The following is a 22,384-nucleotide window of genomic DNA, read 5'->3' on the forward strand; positions in this document are numbered from 1 at the left end:
GTTTTGTCCTCTCAAAAAAGCTGCTCTTACCTTGTTGTATGGCCCCTGTATGAGACAGGATCAACATAATGGACAGCAAGTCTGTTGGCTACTTGGATTTCAATAAATAGCAACTAGAAATGAACAACTCATTGAGTGAGGTAAAAAACAAGTTGGAGGCTGATTTGAGGAAAGAATGCATGCTTTGGGGAAAATATGTACTTATTACTGTAAATTGTTTAGCTCAGTCACAGTGAGTGACAGCTGAGATGTGATAGAGTAGAGAAAGTGTTTTCCTAGTAAAGGGTGATGAGCTGTGTTGGGTTTTGTGTAGATGGTATGCCATGACCATATTATATTTTAATAGATGGAATTCCAGGGTGTGATCACTGCCATGGTATTGTACATTAGTGACTTATTTGCTTTTATTTGTATGTAAGGGAAGAGCACCTTCCTAGAGATTAATAGACATTGAAATGCATAGATACAAGGTTTGATTATTACTAAGGCTCCCTTTTCCCCCTGCCTTACAACATAATAAAGCTTTAATCTAAATTAGGTTTTCAAAATTATACGTAACAAAAGAGGAAGACACATAAGCTATGCTGACATTCAGAATATACAGTAATTGCCCAGGGAGATGCACTATGCCTGTAGCTGATTAATCATAAGCTTTGAATATCATTTAGTTATTTCATATACACCACCCAAAAAAGTATCACTAATGCTTTAAATGATACTCATGTAGCAACTGTCATTGCCTAACAAATGAAACAGACAGATGTGAACAGTGATAACAAAGATGTATATCTTTTTTCTAAATCAACTAGCACCTTCTTAGAGATAATAGTTTAGCAAGAAAAAAGAAGTGCGAATGAACAGATTTTTTACACATTTAACACAATGGGAAAAGAACTGTATGTATGCATGTCTGATTTTTGTGATTTGACTCAAATTAAAATCACTATGGGGTCAGGAATTAAAAGGAGCCCAGTTCACAGTAGTATGGATTAGCAATTCTAAAATTGCTATCTGTGGATCTTAGGATTGAGCATATGAGTGAGTAATGCTGAGAAAAATGAAAGCCACATTACTGCCAGTTGGAGAATGGAATTAGAAATATAAAAAGAAAAATATAAGAATAACCTCTGTTATAATAAATTTAAATGGAAGTAATAGTATGAATGCATAGATTTTAATATATGAATAAAATTATAGCTATTGATAAGAGATATAGATATGGATATATGCATGTCTATATTTTGTAGTTCTTTCTATTAAAAGGGACTAAAAATAAAGATGCCTGTATAGCAATGAGCAAACTTATTTCTCATATATTAGTTTCCCTTTTTTAATAGTCCATGTTTCTTTATTATAGTAAATTATACATAATAGTTTATGTATTATGTATTATGTAAGATGATAGATAGATTATATCATCTTAGCCACTTTTGAGAGTACAGTTCAGTGATGTTACGTACATTCACATTGTTGTACAGAACTTTTTCATTTTCCCAAACTGAAACTTTTTACCCATAAAACACTAATGCCCCATTTCCCTACACTACCCAGCCCCTGGCAACCATCATTTTACTTTTACATGTTAGTTTCTGTATACTATACCCTACTAACAGAAGCCAGAGCTCCATAGAGAAATGAATGAGTCCACAGCTACGGCAGTGGAGTACGAGACCTGTCTGGAACATATCATTGTGATATAAAGCAAGGACATTTTAAATAAAATAATAGGAATATAGCAAAAGGACACTGGAGACAGATTGAAGTGGCTCTCACTTGACAAATTTCAGACAATTTCATGAAAATGGATAATGGGACTAACAGAATCTTCCTGAAACAAAATAATAATCTATGATTATTACTAATATATTACTAATATGATTTACTAATATATGTATGTAAACAAATATATACATATATGTATAGAGGTCCTCCATGAGGGTCCCACCCCTGCAGCAAACTTCTGCCTGGACATCCAGGCATTTCTATACACCCTCTGAAATATAGGTGGAGGTCCCCAAACTTTAATTTTTGACTTCTGTGTACCCTCAGGCTCAACACCACATGGAAGCTGCCAAAGCTTGGTGCTTGCACCCTCTGAAGCAATGGCCTGAGCTATACCTTGGTCCTTTTAGCCCTTGATTTAGTTCTCAGCTAGAATGTTATTGGTGTAAAGAAATGCTACTGACTTTTATGTATTGATTTATCCTAAAACGTTACTGATGTTACTAGGTCCAGGAGCCCTTTGGCAGCATCTTTAGAGTTTTCTAGCTATAGAGTCATATCATCAGTAAAGAGAGGTAGTGGGACTTTTAATCTTTTTATTTTTCTATTTGGATGCCTTTTATTTCTTTCTCTTGCCTGATTACTCCATCAAGGACTTCCAGTACTATGGTAAACAAGAGTGGTGGGAGTGGGCATTCTTGACTTGTTTCAGTTCTCAAAGGAAATGGTTTCAGCTTTTGCCTGGTCAGTATGATGCTGGCTGGATTTGATATAGATGGCTCTTATTATTTGGAGATATGTTCCTTCAATGATTAGTCTGTTGAGGGTTTATAATATGATAGGATATTATATTTTATTGAAGGCTTTTTCTACAATTATTGAGATAATCATATGGTTTTTGTATTTTAATATTTTATATGGGGAATTACATTTACTGATTTGCATATGTGGAAACAACCTTGCATCCCAGAAATAAGCCTACTTTGTCATGGTGAATTAATTTTTTAATGTGCTGTTGGATTAAGTTTGCGAGTATTTTGTTGAGGATTTTTTATGTCTATGTTCATCAGGGGTATTGGCTTGTAGTTTTCTTTTTATATTGTGTCTCTATCAGATTTTGGTATCAGAATGATGCTGGTTTTCTAGAATGGTTAAGGAAGAGCCCCTCATCCTCGATTGTTTGGAATAGTTTCAGTAGAGTTGATACCATTTAATCCTTGTATGTCTGGTACAATTCAGTTGTGAATCCATCTTCCATCTGGTCCAGTGATTTTTGTTTGTTTGTTTTTGGTTGCTCAGTTTTTTTATTACTGATTCAGTTTTGGAACTTCTTGTTGGTCTGTTCAGGTTTTTCTTCCTGGTTCATTCTGGGAGGTTGTGTGTTTCCAGGAATTACCCATTTCCTCTTGATTTTCTAATTTGTGTACATAGAGTCATTAATAATAATCTCTGAAGATCTTTTGTATTTCTGTAGGATCAGTTATGATGTCATTTTTGTCACCTGATTGCACTTCTTTGAATCTTCAGCCTTGTTTTTTGTTAATCTAGGTAGTGGTCTATTAATAATAACAAGCTCATGATTTTATTGATCTTTTGTATGGATATTTACATCACAATTTCATTCACTTCCTCTGTAATTTTAGTTATTTCTTTTCTTATGCTTTTTTTTCCCCTAGTTCCTCTAGGTGCAACGTTACATTGTTAATTTGAGATCATTCTTACTTCTTGATGAAGACATTTAGTGCTATAAACCTTTTAACACTGCTTTAAATGCATCCCAAAAATCTTGGTAGGTTTTTCTCTATTTTCAATAATTTGAAAGATTTTTTAAATTTTGCCTTAATTTCATTTTTTCACCCAAGAATTATTCTGGAGCAAGTTGTTTAATTTACATATCTAATGAAGTTTTGAGAGAACTTCTTGGTACTGATTTCTATTTGTATTGCACTATGGTCTGAGATTGTGCTTGGTATAATTTTAATTTTTTGAATTTACTGAGACTCTTCTTATGACTGAGCATGTGTTAAATCATAGAATATATTGTGTGTGTATGAGAAGAATATATTCTGTAGTTTATAGGTGGAATATTTTATAGATGTTTTTTAGGTCCAAATGGTCAAGTGTTGAGTTTAAGAATTTATTTGTTAGTTTTCTGCTTTGATGAACTGTCTAACATTGTCAGTGGGATGTTGAAGCCCTTTGCTGTTATTGCAGCTTTCTAAAAATTTGTATAGGCCAAGAAGAACTTGCTTTATATATCTGGGGGCTCTAATGTTGAGTGTGTATATATTTAGGACAGTTAAATTTTCTTGCTGAATTGAGCCTTTTATTATGTAATGGTCATCCTTGCCCTTCCTGATTGATGTTGGTTTAAAGTCTGTTTTATCTGATTTAATAATGGTGACTTGCTCTTTGTTTGTTTTCCATTTGCATGGTAGATCTTTCTCCACCCCTTTACTCTTTGCCTATGGGCTGTCATTACATGTGAGATGTATCTCTTGAATACAGCATACAGTTGGATCTTGTCTTTTTATCCAGCTTTTCACTATGCCTTTTAAGTGGGGTGTTTAGACCACTTACATTCAGGGTTATTATTGGTACATAACATTTTTATCCTGTAATTATGTTGATAGCTGGTTGTTTTGTAGATTTAATTGTGTAATTGCTTTATATTGCCTGTGGCCATGTCTGTAAGTTGATTTTTTGGTAGCTAGTGTCAATCCTTCATTTTCATGGTTAGCACTGCCTTAAGGACCTCTTATGAGGCTGGTCTGGTGGTAATAAATTTCCTTGGTGATTGCTTGTTTGAGAAGTATCTTATTTCTTTTTCATATATGAAATTTAGTGTTGTGAGATATGAAATTCTTGGTTGGAATTTCTTTTCTTTGAGGATGCTGTAAATAGCCCCCCAACATCTTCTAGTTTTATGGTTTCTGCTGAGAAATCCAGTGTTAGCCTAATGGGTTTCTCTTTGTAAGTGACCTGATCTTTCTTTCTAGCTGCCTTTAATATTTTTTCTTTCACATTGACCTTGGAGAATCTGATGAGTATGTGACTTGGTGATAGTTGCCTTATATAATATGTCACAGGGTTTGTCTGTATTTCTTGAATATGCATATCAGTCTCTGCAAGATTGGAAAAATTTTCATGGACTATCTACTCGAAAATGTTTTTTAAGTTGCTTATTCTCTCTCCTCTCTCAGAAACGACAGTGAGTCATAAATTTGTTTTTTTACATAATTCCACATTTCTTGGAGGTTTTATTGATTTAAAAAATTATTTTTTCTTTATTTTCATCTGACAGAGTTAATTTGAAGAACTGGCCTTCGAGCTCTGTGTCTCTTTCCTCTGCTCAGTCTATTCTGCTGTTAATGGTTCCAACTGTATTATGAAATTCTTGTAGTGAATTTTTAGTTCCAGAAGTTTAGTTTGCTTCTTTCTTAAAATGGCTATTTTATCTTTCAGCTCATAAATCATTTCACTAGATTCTTTGGATCCCTTGGATTGGGTTTCGACTTTCTCCTCGATCTCAATGAGCTACCTTACCATCACATTCTGAATTATTTATCTGACATTTCAATTATTTCAAACTGGCTAAGAACTATCAGCCTGGGGGGATAATGTGTTTGTTCAAAGGTAAGGAGACACTCTGGCTTTTTGAATTGCCAGAGTTCTTGTTCTGGTTCCCTTTCCCATCTGAGAGGTCTGTTGTCCTTTTAACTGTGGTGTAGGTTGAGTATAGCTGGCATCATTTCTAGGTGCTTTCAGAGGGATAAAAATATGGAACACTTTATGAAAGTCCATGTCATCTTTGCACAGGGGCCATTCTAATCTTCTTTGTATCATCCCAATTTTAGTATATGTTCTGCTGAAACAAGCACTGAAAGACTATTTGACCATATATGTGTGGGTTTAATCCTTGGTTCTCCATTCTGTTCCGTTGTTCTATTTTTATACTAATATCATACTATTTTAATTATTGTTTCTTTATAGTAAGTTTTGAAATCCAGAAGGGTGATACTTCAAGCTTTGTCCTTCCTGTTCAAAACTGTTTTGACTATTTGGAGTCTTTTGTTATTCCATATGTATTTCAGTATAACTTTTTTCTTTCTGCAAAAAATGATATTTTGATAGGGATTGCATTCAGTTGGCTTGAGTAATATGGATAATTTAACAATATTACATCATCTACTCCATGAACATAAGATATCTTTCTACGTGTTTTTGTCTTTTACTATTTCTTTCAGCAATGTTTTGTAATTTTCAGTGTCCAAGTCTTTGTCTCCTTTGTTAAGTTTATTCTTAAGTATTATATTCTTTTTTATGCTTTTGTAAAAATAAGGTTGTTTTCTAAATTTTCTTCTCAGATAGTTTGTTGTTAGTGTATGGAGATATAATTGATTTTGTTGCACATTGATTTTTGTATTCTGCAACTTTGTTAAATTCACTTATTGGTTCCTTTAAAAAGAGAGAGAGAGAAAGAGAGAGAGAGAGAGAGAGAGAGATGAGGCCTCATTCTGTCACCCAGGCTAGAGAGTAGTGGCACAATCTTAGCTCAGTGCAGTCTCAAACTCCTCGGTCCAAACAATTCTCTCATTTCAGCCTCCTGGGTAGCTAGGATTATAGGCATGCACCACACTGCCTGGTTATTTTTTTAATTTTTTAAATTTTTATTTGTGTGTGTGTGTGTGTGTGTGTGTGTGTGTAGAGCCTGGCTGGGTCTTGCTATTTTGCCAGGGCTGGCCTTTAACTTCGGGCTCCCATGTTAGCCTCTGAAAGTGCTTGTATTACAGCCTTTAGCCACTATACCTGGCCTAATTTATTAATTCTAACAAATTTTTGTTTGTGTAGTCTTTAGGATTTTCTAGATATAAGATTATGCAATCTGCAGAGATAATTTTACTTCTTCCTTTACACTTCTTGTAAGGCAGGTCTGTAGTGCCAAATACCCTCAGTTTTTGTTTGTCTAAGAAGTCTATTTCTCTTCTTTATTTTGCAATGACAGTTTTGCTGATTATAGCAGTCTTCATTGGCTGTTTTTTTTTCTTTTAACGTTTCAAATATATTATCCCTCTGTTTCTGACCTGCAAGGTTTCTGCTGAGAAATACACTTATAGTGTTCATATGATTGAGTAATATCAAATGACTTTCTTCAAGTTTACTGATTCTTTCACTATTGAAGCTCTCTATTGAGTTTTTTGGTGCAGTCATTGTGTTCTTCTGTTCCTGAATTTCTATTTGGTATTTTTTAAATATCTCTTCAGAAAACTTCTTCCTTCATTCATGTATTGTTTTTCTGATTTTTGTTTAGTTGTCTATCTGTATTATAGCTCACTGAGCTTCTTAAGATTATTTTGACTTTTCTTTGCCTTGCAGTTCACAGCTCTCCATTTATTTTGGATTGGTTTCTAGTGAGTTATTTTGTTTCTGTGGTGGTGTCATGTTTTCTTGGTTATTTGTGATCCTTGTAGCATTTCATTGACATCTACACCTTTGAAGAAGTAGTCACTTATTTTAAATCTTTGCAAACTGGCTTTAGCAGGAAAACTTCTTCACCAGCCAGAGATTCTGAGCAGGTTGCCTCGTAGGGTCTGTGGATGGGCCTGCTGATAGGTTTCACAGGTGAGCAGGTCTGGTGCCTTAATCTGTGGAGGCCAACCTGGTTCCAGGATCCACTTGGACAAGCCCAGAGACAGGATCTGTAGAAACAGCCCTGGAGCTTGAGTCCACAGAAAGCAGGCTTTCAAAGAGGGTCAGCTGGAGCAAGCCTGGATTCCGGGTCCATAGGGGCAAATTTGGAAACTTTGATCTGCCGTTTTCTCATTGTTTCAAAAGTTTAAAAACTATTTCACATTACTGGATTTCCAATAAAGAAGCATAGATTTAAAAGTATTCAAGTTCCTGAGGTAGCTAGAACCAAAACATAACTATGTCCTCTATATTATATGTTGACAGAATGGCTACTGTAGTAAAATTATGCTGTATAAATGTTATTTTACTAATGTTACTAGTGTCTAAGATAGAAGAGCATCTAATATATTTTTGATTGGCTGTTTGAATTGTATTTTCAAAATAATTATAAACATTTTAATCATTGTTCAAATATGTGGTTTTAGTATTTTATACTAATAAAGTAAAAATATAAAAATATTTTAGTAGTTTAGTTTCTATTTAATTTATATAAGAATGGTTCTTATGTCATAAAATGTGTAGGAATATTCAATATAAAAGGATTATAGTAATAAACTGTACCAATTCTGAATATTAGATATTTCACAAAGTACTAAAATGAGTGGCAGCTGCTCACATTTGAAGATAATGCTCATGTCATTAACCAAAGATGTCATTCTAATTTAAAGTTATATTAATAGAAGATTAAACAAAATCCAGAGCATCATGCTGAAAATAGCATTATTAAATTGTAGAAATTTTTACCATTACAAATGTGTTTGACACAAATCAAATATTTTCTGTTTAGTCATTACAAAATAAGTGTTAACTATTAGGACCTATGACAAGAAAGCCTAAAATTTAGGTAGAATTTATTATATTTATATGAGATCTGGCTCTTAAAACTGAATTTCAATGATTTTAAGATCATATTAATACTTAGTATTCTTTAAATATTTTTACTTATAAAAATATAATTTAGGCCAGGTGCAGTGGCTCACGCCTGTAATCCCAGCACTTTGGGAGGCCGAGGCAGGTGGATCACAAGGTCAGGTCAGGAGTTCGAGACCAGCCTGGCCAATATGGCGAAACCCCATCTCTACTAAAAATACAAAAAAATTAGCCAGGCATGGTGGCGCATGCCTTTAATCCCAGCTACTTGGGAGGCTGAGGCAGGAGAATTGCTCGAACCAGGAGGCAGAGGTTGCAGTGAGCCGAGATAGCACCACTGCACTCCATCCTGGGCGACAAGAGCGAGACTCCATCTAAAAAAAAAAAAAACATAATTTAGTCCAAGATGAACCTGCGCAACATATTAAGACCCCAACTCTACAGAAATATTTTTTAAAATTTAAAATTTAAAAACCTAACAAATAATTAACTAATGAAACTTAAAAAGTATGCAAAATATTTAACAGTCACTTCATAAAATAATATATACAAATGGAAAGTGTTCATAAAGATGTGGAATAACTGAAACTGTCATACATTGATAACATTGAAGAGACACTTTCAAAAACAGTTTGGAAGTGTCTAAAAAGGCAAACATAACGTGTAGCATATATGGTAAAGCAATCACCTATGCAGCTATTTATCCAAGAAAAGTGAAAATGCACATTAGGAAAAGACTTGCATTTATAGTTTTTTAGTATCTTAATTTATATCAAAAACTGGAATCAACTCAAAAGGCCATCAACTAATGAACAGAAAAACATACTGTGGTACATGCATACTGTGGGATTTTACCCAGCAATAAAGAGGTAAAAGCTAGTGAGACACTGTAGCAACACAGATAAATTACAAAACCATCATTCTAAGTGAAAGAAACCAGACTCAAAAGACAACATATGAACAATTTCATCTATATAAAATTCTTTAAAAATGGCTAACTATATTAACAGAAAACATATTGTTTGCCAGGGTTTAAAGTCACGGGAGAAGATCAACTGCGAAGAGGAATGTAGGAACTTTTTTAGATGATGTCATGTTTAATATCATAATCTTGGTGAGAATTACATGACTATGTACATTTGTTCAAAACTTGTTAAGTACTACCTCAATAAACCTTACTTACCAAAATTGCTTATCATGGAAATAATGTAAATAATTCAGAAATGTTGGATATATTTTTTATTTGATAATCATGATCTGCTATGTGTCTTTTTCTTTCTTTTATTATACATTACGTTCTGGGGTACATGTGCAGAAAGTGCAGGTTTGTTACTTAGGTGTACACATGCCATGGTGGTTTGCTGCACCCATCAACCTGTCATCTACATTAGGTATTTCTCCTAATGCTATCCCTCCCCTAAACCCCCACCCCCTGACAGGCCCCAGTGTGTTCCCCTCCCTGTGTCCATGTGTTCTTATTGTTCAACTCCCACTTATGAGTGAGAACATGTGGTGTTTGGTTTTCTGTTCTTGTGTTAATTTGCTGAGAATGATGGTTTCCAGTTTCATCCATGTCCCTGTATCCTTTTTATGGCTACATAGTATTCCATGGTGTACATGTGCCACGTTTTCTTTATCCAGTCTATCATTGATAGGCATTTGTGTTGGTTCCAAGTCTTTGCTATTGTGGAGAGTGCTGCAATAAACATTTGTGTGCGTGTGTCTTTATAGTAGAATGATTTATAATCTTTTGTATATATACCCTATAATGGGATTGCTGGGTCAAATGGTATATTTCTGGTTCTATATCCTTGAGGAATTGCCAGACTGTCTTCCACAATGTTTGAACTAATTTACACTCCCACCAACAATGTAAAAGCATTTGTCTTTCTCTACATCCTCTCCAGCATCTGTTGTTTCCTGACTTTTTAATGATTGCTATTAAGTGTCTTTCTAGATGTTCATCAGAATTCATTCTTTCTGTCTAACATAGTACTAGAATTACAACTGGAAAATTGTTGCCTAGCTGGGGACTGTTTTTTTTCAGATTCTCTGCCATGGTCAGGTGATTGAGCTCTATCAATAGCATGTTAATGAAAATAAAATTTGCAATGTCTGTTTCACTTTATTAAAAGTATTTACCTTTAGTTTTCACTCTTTGTCCCTACTCTCTGGAATGGGGATGATTAGAAAGACCTTAAAAACTATGTATATAAGATGATATAGTTACTGTTGGCTTCTGTGAAATAGAACTACTAATTCATCACAACGATTCATATTTGACTGATTTTGAATAAGAAATGATTTCTTTGTTCTTTAAGCCAATGAGTTCTGGGAGTTTCTTTCTTATTACGTAGCCTATTCTACTCAAAAATCACTTTTCTTAATGGAAATCTCTCCTCTGATAGTATGAACTCTCAAATAAAGACTAAAAAATTCCATCACATTCCACTTACTAAGGATATGAGAAATAGAATCTTTGTCCCTTCATTCTATTTTTGAGTAATAACATCTATCTTCTTAAAAGTGTGTATCTTCCTTTGATATTTATGTCATGTTATTTATGATATTTATGTTAGCATCTGCTTTTCCTCATCAGAGAGAGCTGCTAACCATTCTTTTTTCTTCAGTAATGAAAAACTTTTTCTATGTTTAGGTCTGACATCAACATAGTCCTCTTAAAGACTTGATGGATGATGTAACACCTTGGTTTCATGAACTTATTTCCATTTTTTAAATTAGTGAATGTATTTATTTCAATAGTTTTTGGAAAACAGGTGGTTTTTGGTTATATGGATAATATCTTTAGTGGGGAGGGGTGATTTCTGAGACTTTGGTCCGATTATCTTTTAAACACTAGTTCTGCCTCCACTCTGAAAATTCTTACTAGCCTCCCAGGTTCCAGCGATTCTCGTGCCTCAGCCTCCTGAGTAGCTGGGATTATAGGCATCTGCCACGATGCCCAGCTAATTTTTGTGTTTTCAGTAGAGATGGGGCTTCGCAATGTTGGCCAGGCTACTCTCAAACTCCCAACCCCAGGTTATCCACCCATCTCGGCTTCCCAAAGTGCTGGGATTACAGGCCTGAGCCACAGCACCTGGCCTAACCAACATATCTTGATCTCTGAAATCATTAATTCATAATTCCATTATCTCATTTATTTTCTTCACTTCCTCCATTGTTTGCTCAATCACTGGTGCTACACATGTTCTATCTCATGGAGATCACATTCTATTAGCCACCTCATGCCTTCATGTCCTTTATCATCCCAGCTTAAAACTGAGGGTCCATCATTTCAATCATTCTCTTGCTCCTTCCCCAATCTCTCTTGCTACTTTGCGACCTCTTAGTTTTCATATAAAAATACTTCCAACTTGCATAGCCCCATTTATTCATGCAGTAGGTGAACGTTGATTAAAACAAACAACTTAACAAATTATTACCACCTAAGCTCCACCAGTTCCTGAAACATTACCCCCTAATTCCACTGCATCTCTCTACTCCCTCTGCTATTGTGGTAAGAGTAGCAATGGTGGTTAAGATGTTTTGAATAGTTTTTCTCATACCTGCAGTAAAATATCCCGACTAATGACCATTCTCTTACATATTAGTAAATTTTCTGTTGCCATAGAGTCTAACATAAAAATACATTGTACATTAGCATACATTATACTTGTTCTATACATTTTCAATGTCTATGTTGCATATTGCTGATCCAAATCTCAAACATTTAAAATATAAACTGACATAAAAAGACCCCATGTAGAATGTCAATGGAACAGATTTAAAAATCTAGCAGAAAACTTTGCAAGATATATGCAATATCTGCACGAAATAACATGAATACTAAGGGACACTAAAGAAGAAATATTTAATGCACACAGATGTTTATATGTTGTCAAGAAAACTCAACATATAAAGATTTCCATTCACCTTAAGTTTTAAAACTACCTACTATCTACAAATTTAATGTGATTTCATTATATTTTAAGAGAAAGGAGAATAATTAAACTGACCCAAAATTGTATGTGAAAAAAATAGCAATAAAATTTCATAAAGAGTATTGATTGGGAATTAGATACCCCAATGTTATATCATACAATAAAGCTACTATAATTTAAAAATTTTAGTAGTAACGTATCATTGCTCATATGTAGTCAAGAGAGAAAAAGTTTACATAAAGACACAAATGCATACAAATATTTAGTATTTAAAACAAATGAATTTCACATTAGTGGGGTGTGTTAGTCTGTTCTCACACTGCTATCAAGAACCTGATATTGGGTAATTTATAGAGAAAAGAGGTTTAATCAGTTCATGGTTTGGTGGGCTGTACAAGCTTCTGCTTCTGGGAGGCCTCAGGAAACTTAATATGGCAGAAGGTGAAGAGGAAGCAAGCACATCTTCACAAGGCTGGCAGAGGTGGGAGGGGCAGGGCTACACACTTTTACAACAACCAGATTTCATGAGAGCTCACTCACTATCACGAGAACAGCATGGGGAAAGTCCACTCCCATGATTCAATCACCTCCTACCAGGCCCCTCCTCCAACACTGGGATCACAATTCAACATGAGATTTGGGTGGGAACACAGAGCCAAACCACATCATGGGGAAAAGACAGTGAATGGGACAACTGACATCAGAAAAGAAAACACTGTATCTTTACATTATAACATAACTGTTGAATCATAGTTCTGGAAAATTATTTATGTAATATTTTATGTAAATATATTCTCAAAAAATGCATGAAATTTAAAAGGCTATGAATCCTGCCATTGAAAATAGCCTAAGACTAGAAACAATACACTAAAAGGGAATCAGTAAAATAAATTATTGTACAGTTATTTAACAGAATACTACAGAAGCATTAACAAAATGAGAGGATTCCTAATGTATTGACTGAGAATTTTCCCAAGAAATATTGTTAAGTAACTTAAGTGATTCAGAGAATGATGTACATTGTATGCTATCATCTGGGTAAAACTATTGCAAATTTTTCCGGGAGGGGAGGAATTAAATGACTTGGATATCAGCCCCAATAAAGTGTCTAATATATACATTCAATATATACTTATTGAATGAGTCAATAAATACAATACCAAAGTAAGACTGTCAAAAGGCAATGTAGAAAACATAGGATTGATTAAATAAATAAGAAATACAGGCAGTGAGTTTAATAATTTATAGAAAACAAAAATAATTTCGTATAGGAGTCATTTAGAAAGCTTTCAGGGAAAAAGTAAATTTTTTAAAGATTACAGTTTTCTGTAAAACTTTGCGTACCCTTCCATGTCTGATTGCTTTGGCTAGGACTTCCAGTACTATGTTGAATAACAGTGATGACAGTGGACATTCTTGTCATGTTCTACATTTTAGAAAAAATGCTTTCAGTATTTCCCCATCCAGTATGATACTAGCTGTGGATCTGTCACATAGGGCTTTTATTATGTTGACATACATTCCTTCTATTCCCAGTTTATTGAGGGATTTTTATCATGAAGTGATGTTGAATTTTATCAAATACTTCTTCAGCATCTATTGAAATAATCATATGGTTGTTGCTTTAATTCTCTTAATATGATGTATCACATTGATTGATTAGCATATATCGAACCATTGTTGCATCCATGGGATATATCCCAGTTGGTCATGATGAATGATTTTTTAATGTGTTGCTAAATTCAGTTTATAAGTATTTTGTTGAAGATTTTGCATCAGATTTCATCAGGAATATCGATTTGTAGGGGTTTTTTTTGTTTTTTTTTTTTGTTGTTGTTTTTGATGTGTCCAGTATTCCCTTCTCTTCTATTTTTTGTAATAGTTTAAGTAAGATTGGTATTAGGTCTTCTTTACATGTTTGGTAAAATTCAGGGTTCAATCTCGACAGTTTGTATGTATCTAGGAATTTATCCATTACTCTACGTTTTCCAATTTATTGCCATGTAGTTGCTCATAGTAGTCTCTAATGATGCTTTGAATTTCTGTGGTATCAGTTATGATATCTCCTCCTTCATCTCTGATTTTACATATGTTAATCTTCTCTCTTTTTTTCTTAGTCTGGTTAAAGTTTTTTCTATTTTGTTTACACTTTCATAAAAGCAACATTCTGTTTTGTTGGTATTTGTGTTGTTTTTCTTTCACTTTCATTTATTATTATTATCATTATTATTTCTGCTTTAATTTTATTTCTTTTCTTCAAATAATTTTGTGTTTGGTTTGCTCTTGCTCTTCTAGTTTTCTAAGATGCATCTTCAGATTGTGTATTTGAAATTTTTCTACTTTTTTATGTAGTTACTTATTGTTATAACCTTTCCTCATTGTATTATTTCCACTGTATCTCAAAGGTTTGAGTATATTGTGTATCCATTTTTATTTGCTTCAAAAAAATTTTAAATATTCTTCTTAATTTCTTTATTTACCCACTAAACACTTGGGGGCATATTGTTTATATTCCCTGTGTTCGTTGTTTGTACATTTTCCAGAGTTTCTATTGATTTCTGATAACATTCCATTGCAGTCACAGAAGATGTTTGATACAATTTTATTTTTTTGATTTTTAAAGACATTTTGTGGCTTTGAGAATGATCCATTTGTTGAGGAGAAGAAGGTGTATTCTGCAGCTCTTGGATCAAATGTTGTGCAACTATCTATTAGCTATACTTGGCCTACAGTGCAGATTAAGTCAAAAGTTTCTTTGTTATATCTTCTTGCTGAAATGACCCCCTTATCATTTTATAATGCCCTTCTTTGTCTCTTTTTGTAGTTTTGTCTTGAAATTTCTTTTGTCAGATACAAGTATAGCTATTCCTTCTCTTTTTTTGGTTTTCATTTGCATGAAATATCTTTTACCATCTCTTTATTTTCAGTAAAATATTTGCGTCTTTATAGGTGATGTGTGTTTCTTAACGTATCATTGGGTCTTATTTCTTTATTCATTCAGCCACCCTATGTATTTTGATTGAGAGTTTAGTCCATTGCTATTATTGTTCAATGTTATTATTGATAAATAATGACTTACTACTGCCATTTTATTATTTGTTTTCAGGTTGTTTTGTCATCCTCCCTTCCTTCCTGCCTTCCTTTTTGTAAAGCTGATTTTCCCTAGTGGTATGTTTTAATTTATTGCTTTTTATTTTTTGTATATCTGTTGTAAATTTTTTCTTTGAAGTTACCACAAGGCTTGCAAATAACATCTAACTTATTATTTTAAACTAATAACAACTTAACACTGATTGCAAAAAAAAAAAACAAGCAAAAAGAAAATCAATAATAAATCTACAATTTAACTTCATCTTTCCACTTTTCAACTTTTTTGTTTCTATTTATATCTTATACTGTGTCTTGAAACATTGCTATAGTTATTTTTAATAGGTTCATCTTTTAGTCTTTCTACTCAAGATATGAGTAATTTACACATCATAAGTACAGTATTATAATATTCTGTGTTTGGCTGTGTACTTGCTACTACTAGGGAGTCTTGTACCTTCAGATGATTTCTTGTTGCACATTAGCATCCTTTTCTTTCAGATTGAACAACTCCCTTTAGCACTTCTTGTAGAACAGGTCTGGGATGAAGGAAATCCTTCAGCTTTTGTTTGTCCAAAAAAGTCTTCATTTATCCTTCATGATTGAAGGATATTTTTGCTGGATATCCTATTCTAGAATAAAAGCATTTTTTGTTTGTTTTGTTTGTTTGTTTGTTTTTCCTTCAGCATTTTAAATATGTCACGCCACTCTCTCCTGGCTGGTAAGGTTTCCATTGAGAAGCTTGCTGCCTGATAATTATTTGAGTTCCTTTGTATTTTGTTTCTTTTCTCTTGCTGCTTTTAGGATCCTTTCTTTATCCATGACCTCTTGGAGTCTGATTACCAAATTTCTTGAGGTAGTCTTATTTGGGTTAAATTTGTTTGGTGTTCTATAACCCTCTTGTACTGAATATTAATATCTTTCTCTAGATTTGGAAAGTTCTCTGTTTTTATCCCTTTGAGTAAAGTTTCTACCCCAATGTGTCTCTCTGATTCCTCTTTAAGATCAATAACTCCTAGATTTGTCCTTTTGAGTCTATTTCCTAGATCTTTGAAGAGTGCCTCATTCTTTTTTACTCTTTTTTTTTGGTCTCCTCTGACTATGTATTTTCAAATAACCCGTTTTCAAGCTCACTTATTCTTTATACTGCTTGATGAATTCTGCTGTTGAGAGATACACATTCTTCAATATGCTGATCAAATTTTTCAACTCCAGAATTACTGCTTGATTTTTAGAAATTATTTCAATCTCTTTGTTAGGTTTATCTGATAGGATTCTGAATTCCTTCTCCATGTTATCTTGAATTTCTTTGAGCTTCCTCAAAACAGCTATTTTGAATTGTCTCTTTGAAAGATCTCATACCTCTGTCATTCCAGGATTGGTCACTGGTGCGTTATTTACTTTGTTTGGTGAGGTCATGTTTTCTTGGAAGGTCTTGATGCTTGTTGATGTTCATCGATGTCTTAGCATTGAAGAGTTAGGTAACTTTCCAGTCTTCGTAGTCTGGACTTCTTTGTACCCATCCTTCTTAGGAATGTTTTCCATGTATTCAGAGGATATTGAGTGTTATGATCTAAGTCTTTGGTCACTTCAGCTGTATCTGCCTTAGGAGTAGCCCAAGTCCAGCAATTCTGTGACTCTCACTGACTCAGAGATACTGCTTTGCTGGTCTTGGGTAAGATCTGGGAGAATTCCCTGGATTACCCGGCAGACTCTGGTTCTCTTTCCTTACTTTCCTCCAAACAAACAGAGTCTCTATCTTCATGGTGAGCTATGTGGAGCTGGGGTTGGAGTGATACAAGTGCCCCCTTGGCCACCACCACTGGTACTGCTCTGGGTCAAACCTGAAGGAACAACAGCACTAGGTCTCACCCTAAGCCTGTGATGCCTGGCTACCATCAATGTTCTCTCAAGGCCCAAGGACTCTTCATTCAGCAGGTGGTGAATCCAGCCAGGCATGTATCCTTCTTTGCAAGCTACTTGCAGCTATGGGCAGGTCCAGAAATGCCATCTAGGGGTCAGGGCCTGGAGTCAGGAACCTTAGGAATCTACTTGGTGCTCTATTCTATGGCAGCAGATTGGGCACCCAAGCCACATGTCAAAGAGCTTCCCATTCTTCCTTCTCCTTTCCTCAAGCCGAAGCAGTCTCTCCCTATGACCTGCACTACCCCAGGCCTATGACCAATACTGCCTGGGTTCCACTGATGTTTACTCAAGGCCCAGGGACTGTTCAATCAGCTTGTGGTAAGTGTTGCCAGGACTGCCTGGGTCTCTTCCTTCAGGACAATAGGTTCCCCTCTGGCCCAGTGCAGGTCCAGAAATGACATAGAAAAGCCAAGGCCTGGAATCAGGAACCCCAGGAGGCCATTTGGTGCTATATTCCATTGTGGCTTGGCTGGTACCTAAGTTTCAAGATGAAGTTTCCTTTACTCTTCCCTCTCTTTTTGTCAAGCAGAAGGAATCTCTTCCTGTAGCCACCACAGCTGGGAAAGTGCTGGGTCACACATGAAGCCAGCACAGCAAGCCTTGTGGCAAGGATTTTCTGGCTACCACTGATGTTTATTCAGCTGTGGGCTCTTTAGTTAGCAGGTGATGAATACTGCCAGAACTTTCCTTTCCTTCAAGTCAGTGGGTTCCCTTCTGGCCCAGCATGTGTCTAGAAATGTGATCATTTCTGGGCAAGCAGGACTTGCCCAGAAATTGCAGTCCGTGTGGCCTAGACTGCCCTTTAATTTTATTTAGGATCCCAGAGCACTTTACTCTGTGATTTACTAGCTCTGGGCTAGCCAGAACTCTGGCTCTGACTACTGGGATAGATGATTCCCCTCTGAGTAGGCCTGGTCTAAATGCTTTCTCCATTCAGCAGTCCCTGGCTGAATTCTGCCCCATGTTGCTTTCCACTGTGACAGGGCAGCACTGAGCTCCAATGCAATGTTCCACAATTACTTTTCTCTCCCTTCCCCAAGCACACAGATTCTTTTTCCTTGTCATGAGGCCACTGCCAGGGAATGCAGCAGGAGTAGTTTAGGCAATACAAGACTGTCTTTCCTACTCTCTTTAGTGCCTCTTTCTTTAATATGATGTTAAAACCAGACACTCATCTAATCACTCACCTAATTTTTGGTTCTTATGAAGGTGTTTTCTTGTGTGGATAGTGTTCAAATTTGGTGTTCCTGCAGGGGGAACAATCACTGAGGGTTCTATTTGGCCATCTTGCTCTACTCTGTTGTATTAGACACCTCAGTACAACAATAAGGTCATTGCAAAGTCACTGGTCCTTGAAGCATTTACTGAAAGTTTGACTTGTTACCATAAAACAGTAACTACTCTTTACCACTAATCATTAGCATTCAAGACTAAAAAGCGTCTTCCTTAAGCAGCAACTACAGGCATGTCGTCCCTAGAATACTTTGCCTAAGACCGCTGTCTCACATATCATATGGGACAGTAATTGTAAAGAATGTGGTTGTTTTTCCATACCTCAATGCAGTTTTCATAAAGACATTAACACATTTTAAAATAATGGTGTCATGAGATATTCATAATGTACATGTTTCCTATAAGGTCATGTATATGATCTTGAAGTAATTAAATTATTCTAATTTCATCTCTCTCATTTTTCTTTTAATCTTCCTTCTTTCTTTCTCTTTCCTTATTTAATTCTTCTTCCCTTTCATTTCTTTTTCATTTTCTCCCTTCCATCTTTCCCTGCCTTTCTCTTTTCTTTATTCTCCAAGTCAGAAATATTATTCTTCCCCATTTAATCAACCCAGAGGCTCAGTGATATTAAATAATTTTCTTCTTATGCCATATCATACTGAAAAGAAGGAGAAAAGCGTTTTAAAATTTAATTTTCTATATGGCTATCTAATTTTGTATATGGCTATCTCAAATCCACTACTTGTTCAGAAAGATCCCTTTGAAATATCTAAGTAAGAAAAAAATGTCCATTTTTCTTGGGCTATACATCAAACTGCAGCTATCTTTCTATAGCCCCATTGTTCTCTCTCAAATGAAGTCTGTAATAACCTGATGATTATATTAATATTTTGAAACAGCATAATACAGTCAAATGGAGAGTATAGTCCTTGCCAGCAAATAGTAGTATGGCATTGACCCCGTTTCATTTTCTGTTGCTTGACAGCTTTGTGCTCTTACATGGCTATTTATGATAATCATGTGGAAAATTATTGCAATGATGCATGTTTAGTTGAGGAACTACCAGAATTCCTGTGTAATTTAATCCAGTTTGGAGGAAACCTAAACCCATTCTAAAAATCAACAAGCACTAAATACTTAAATAGGAAGCATATATGTCTCCTCTGGAAATATGTTTCGAATAAGTATTATCAATAGAAAACAATTCTAAAAGTTTTGGATTCCAACACAATTACTGTTAATAACTGTTTATTTTAAATATGTTAATAAAGAATAGTTTTTCCTAATATGAAAAAAGAGTAAATTATTTATTTTTAATTCTTTACTATTATAGCAAAGTGTTCAATGTAGTAAAACCTGTTGGATTTTTCTACAATAAATATGGGCACCTTGTCACCTAAAAAAATCATTGGTTATTGCTGTTCTTTGAATTTTAATATTCCTGAAGGTTAAATGAAGGCTTTTTGTCTGATATGACAGATTTTTCCCACAGCAGGGCAAAATTTTGAGAAATCTGGATGCATGATTAGACACCATAATCTTTCCCACACATCAGGTACAAATAGTTAAATTATCTTCATGAATATGAGATTATGCATGCAAAATAAACAAATTTAAATGTGTATACAATTACCTGTAATCTGGAAATGAAGTACATATTGCTCATGAACTGTAATTATTTGCTGTCACACATAGAGATTTTTGTGTGGTTACTGATGTCTCCTATTAGAAGCAGTCCGTGAATTGCCATTACTAAAACTCACCAGTTTTTATGGTAAAATGGCAAAAGATCTTTTTCTGTTCTTAAGAAATTCAAAGTTTTGAAATCTATTTTTTCTCACCACAACCTGCAGAGACTTGATTTTATGGGCAATTAAGATAAATTTTACTCAATTATAGAAATTGTACTAACTTAGAAAGCATGATGTATTTTTCATAATTTTCTGTCATTCTTTACCTGTTCAATAATAAAGGCTTACAACCAACTACTAATGGGTTTCTTTTAATGCTAATATTTCCATTTTTTGGCTATTCTGAGAGAAGTTTCTCTAGTGATAATATCATTTAAAATGTAATTTTTGCACTCAAATATTTATTTTATTTTCTTGAACACTATCAAGTGTTCATGAGAAGCTCACAGAATCTTTTGTTTCATGGGCCATAAATAAACCCCAATCCACCACTTCAGCACATTTCTAATTGTAATGCACCGTGTAATGTTATAGGCCATTATACAGATGTTTTCAGTTATTGTAAGGTGGCAGACAGTGACATTGAAATGTCTGCTTGCTTTAAAGAGATTGTATGAACTCAATCTTGACTCTTAATGTAATAGTTTTTTTAAACTATCAAAACCCAAATGAATTCAAGCGTGTTTGCCCTTCGAGTTAGCTGATATATTTGAATTTTTCAGCATAACAACTTGGTGAAAGGTATGACCTTGCTTGTCTTAATTAGATACAAATAAAAAGATAAGGATATTTCTCTGATTCGTACTTCACTGTATATCTTTTCCGAAGAGGTTCAACAATTGATATCAAGCACACTGTTCATATAGAAAGTTCCTAAGTTACAGTCTTTGGGCTTATGATTTTGAACAATGCTACTCTCTTTTTCAACGTAATAAAACTACAATCTGAATTTGTTAGGTTTTTTTTTTTTTTTTTCAGTTTATGGTTGTAGTTCTCTTTATGTGGAATGGATAAACCGTAAGTACAGATGGAGGTATATTCATTTAAACAACATGGTGCACAATTTTGTTTCAAGACTAACATTTCCCTTGGAAAGGGAAGTTTATTAGATCTGAATTTCTTGCCTACAGATCCAAATGTTGGATGTGAATAATCTACTTTTTGTAGGATAGAGAAAGAATCAGACTCACTTTAAAGCCAAAATATACCAGCTATTAACTTTCAGCCAAAATTAAAATGTTCCCCAAAAAAGAATATAGACAACACTAAGAAGTCTAAGGAGGATCTACGTTGAATGTTTTCATCTACAACAATAATAATATTGATGAAATTCTTATGATATTAGTAAGTATCAGGAATTATGCTGAATACTTTGTAGATACCACTTCACTGAATCCTCAAAACAACATGAAGAAGTAGCAACTAACATTTATTCAACATTTAACTAGGTATTTTATTATTGCACTTAATCTTCAAAATACATTCAAGATAGTACTAGTATTCTTTATCTACCAATGAGAAAAACTGAATAGTTGTATAATTTATCAAAGATCTTTGCAGTGGTTTTCTATTGCCACATAACAAATTACTACATACTTAGTCATAGTAATTTATAACAGTGCCCATTTGTTTGTTCTCAGTTCTATTGATCACAGTTCTAAACACAACATGGCTGGGTTCTCTGTTCAGTGTCTCGCAAGACTAAAATTGAGGTGTCATTTAGACTGAGTACTTGCCTCGAAGTTCCGCGGTAGAATCTGCTTCCACACTTAACAGGTTCTTGGCAAAATTCAGTTCCCTGTGACAGTAGAATCCCATTTATTTGCTGGATGTCAGCTGAGGCTGCTCTCAGTTCCTAGAGGGTACTCACATTCTTTGGCCATTTGGCCCCCTGCATCTTTAAAGTGAATAATGAAGAATCTTCTGTCAAATTCCCCTCATAATTCAAACCTCTTTCACAGGAAGACTCTTGTCCCTTTTAAGACTCACTTAATTTGAAGGATATTCTTTTCTTAAGGTCAACAGTGTCATATAACAACCTAATCACAAGCGTACTATCCCATCACATTCACAGTCTTGGGGACTATACAGACTGTGTACAAAAATGGGCAATAATCTTGAAAGACATCTTAGAATTTGCCTATCAAGGTCTTACAGTAAATGGAAAGCAGGCATTTTTTTTTTTTTAATCTCAATGGTCAAAGCTCTAGCTTAGCCATTTAT

General features: G+C 34.5%; 1 long non-coding RNA gene and 1 other non-coding gene across 3 annotated transcripts in view; both read right to left on the reverse strand.

Annotated features, from left to right (window-relative positions):
• The window catches only part of LOC129397456 (uncharacterized), a 596,722-nt gene that overhangs the window by 219,526 nt on the left and 354,812 nt on the right, over positions 1-22,384 (reverse strand). The window lies entirely within an intron of this gene.
• On the reverse strand, positions 5,497-5,603 carry LOC112439368 (U6 spliceosomal RNA). The gene has a single exon (XR_003027665.1). It is a non-coding gene; the product is annotated as a U6 spliceosomal RNA (small nuclear RNA).

The sequence above is a fragment of the Pan paniscus genome, chromosome 2 (assembly GCF_029289425.2).
Source record: "Pan paniscus chromosome 2, NHGRI_mPanPan1-v2.0_pri, whole genome shotgun sequence".
NCBI lineage: Eukaryota > Metazoa > Chordata > Mammalia > Primates > Hominidae > Pan > Pan paniscus.